The sequence below is a fragment of the Pan troglodytes genome, chromosome 5 (assembly GCF_028858775.2).
Source record: "Pan troglodytes isolate AG18354 chromosome 5, NHGRI_mPanTro3-v2.0_pri, whole genome shotgun sequence".
Classification (NCBI taxonomy): domain Eukaryota; kingdom Metazoa; phylum Chordata; class Mammalia; order Primates; family Hominidae; genus Pan; species Pan troglodytes.
The window spans coordinates 135,186,572-135,189,389 of NC_072403.2; the positions used below are offsets into that span (position 1 = coordinate 135,186,572).

The window sequence follows — 2,818 nt, forward strand, 5'->3', positions numbered from 1 at the left end:
AGTGATGCTTTCAGATAAGGATGTTGATCAAAAGGGGGGAAATGTGAAAGCTGATAATCTAAATTGGGTCATTCTTCTCATACTCAACTAAAACAAAGTCTAGAAAAGCCAGGGGGAGAAAACACTCAGGGCACAAAACAGGGCTCCAAGAATGTAACTCTCTGCACATACTTGACTGCTGGAATTGCTTGTTGTAACCTGAAACCAGTTTTATCTATAGCTTCTGAGATAACTTGCTGCAACTCTAGGACTAATTTTGTCCACCTCTGTCACTCACCAATGGGAGGTGGCTAAACTTTCTCGAAAAACAATACATAAAATTTATCCTTTCTTAATAATCCTCTAATCTTGTCTTTGTTCTTTAGACATAATCAAAGACCACCCAGTCTGCAGGTATGCCATGAATTGCTATTCTTTCTTCCCAAATAAAACATGAAATTTAGAAATTTGTCTTTATATCTTTATTTTTACTTCAAATGCATGTCATGTTTGCCACCATTTTTATAAAGGGGTAAAGAAAAAAAAGAAATTTAGTGTCCAACAATATGCTATGCTAAAAATAAATAATTGTTACACTGTTGCTCCAGTATTTAAAAGCATAGTCATTTTTTGTTGTTTTATTTTTGACCGTTGTGGGTTAAATGATTTAGCTTTGCTAAAGAAAGGATTTTTTCTTTTTCTGAGAAATAAGAGGTGGAAAACATTGTCTAATATTGCTGCAGGGTCATAATAAGCAAGAAAACCATCCTCCAGATTTGGCAACAAATGTTATTGGTCACCTTTATAGGAGAGGATTTAGAAGAAAAGATTACCAAGCAGTACTTCTTCATAAATACTCAGCTTTAATTTAATTTATGTTTTCATTATTCCCACAAAACTCTGGGGAAATTTTTTCTTCCTCTTAATTAAAAAAATTTCCTCCATCTAGAGTATGTATTCCAACACTTCTTATATCTGGGACAGTTCTTTCTTAATTAATATCTCTCTGTGCTGGTTCCTTGCTCCTCCTCTTCATGGAATACTTCACTCTATCATAAACATGAAGACAGTAAAAATATTTCTTTGATTCTACATACAAGAATATCATTTTTGGCCTCCCTTTGACAACAAACTCCTCACAAAAGTAGTTTGTGCATTTTCTTCACTTATGATTGATGCATTTTTTTAATTCCTATAAACTAATTTCTGTTTCCACCACTCTACTGAAAATGCTCTCCAAACATTCACAGGATGACAGGGTTCTTGGTAATATGTATTGGCTTTGTCTCACTCATCTTACCCCCATGACCTTTCTGAGACATTGATACTGACTCCTGACATTCTCACTTTTTCCTGAAAGTGTTTCCACTTTGGGAGGCTGGCACACTGTAGTCCCTGATCTTTCTGGTAACACTTTTTTTCTCTTCACTAGTTATTTTGCTTTTCCAAGAAGTTGTTCTCGGTTCTTTTCTTTTTTCTTATGCTCATTTTTAAAAAATAATTCCAACTTTTATTTTAGATTTAAAGGGTACATGTGCAGGGTTGTTACCTGGGTATATTGTGTGATACTGTGGTTTGGGGTACAAATGATCCCATCAGCAAGGTAGTGAGCATATCACCCAATAGTTAGTTTCTCAACCCTTTGTCCCCTCTCTTTCTCCCATCTCTAGTAGTCCTAAGTGTCTATTTTTGCCATCTTTATGTCCATGAGTATCTAATGTTTAGCTCTCAGTTATAACTGAGAACTTGCAGTATTTGCTTTTCTGTTCCTGCACTGATTCACTTAGGATAACGACTTCCAGCTGCATCAATTTTGCTTCAAAGGACATGATTTTATTCTTTTTATGGCTGCATAGTATTCCATCATGTAGTTGTACCATATTTTCTTTATCCAATCCACCATGGATGGGCACCTAGCTTGATTCCATGTCTTTGTTATTGTGAGTAGTGCTGTGATGAACATATGAGTGCACGTGTGTGTTTTTTTTTTTTTTTGGTAGAAAGCTTTTGCATAAATACCCAGTAATTGGATTGCTGGATTGAATGGTAGTTCTGTTTCAAGTTCTTTCAGAAATTTCTAAACTAGTTTCCACAGTGTCTGAGCTAATTTACATTCCCATCAACAATATATAAGTATTCCTTTTTCTCAGGTTTGAAGAACTCTCTTTCCTTTGTCTTCTACTCTGGACCTCTCACCTCATAAATACAAAACCCAGCCTGAGGATTCAAAGTGAATGTTCCCAAATTACAAGTGTCTATAGAAAATCTCTATGTAGAGTCTCCACAAGCACTCACCCCACTTGAATTCCCTTTGCAACTTCTAGTTAATCACCTTCATCTTCCCATGCTTCAGACCTTGTAATTATACAGAACTAATGTCATCAACACCTATTATTTTCATATGAAACAGTTTGATGATTACAAAAGCCATTATAACACAGTACAGAGAGAATGATAGTCTGTTTAAAGCACAAGTACTCACAAGCCTGAAGGAATATGTAACAAAATGTCATTAGTAGTTTTCAATAGGTTTCAAAGCTGAGTGATTTTTTAAAACTTAAAAAATCATTTACTGAACATTAGTCATGGCTCTAAATAATTTTGAAAGTAATCAATGTTAATTAATTTAATGTAAATATTCCAAGGTCATTACTTTATGCCACCTTTATGTTGCTCCTACTTTTATTTTATAATACCTAGATTGTTATAAAAGATTTTGGTTCAAACTCCTGATTCTAATTTATTTCTATAGAATTTCACTCTACATGCCATTATGACTAACAATTCCACCTTCTTCTCGATTATGGCCTCAAGAATCCAAATTTCACTTTAGTCTTCT

General features: G+C 34.4%; 1 protein-coding gene across 28 annotated transcripts in view; it reads right to left on the reverse strand.

The window, feature by feature from the left end:
• TRDN (triadin) overlaps positions 1 to 2,818 on the reverse strand; it is a 414,373-nt gene that overhangs the window by 82,912 nt on the left and 328,643 nt on the right. The window lies entirely within an intron of this gene.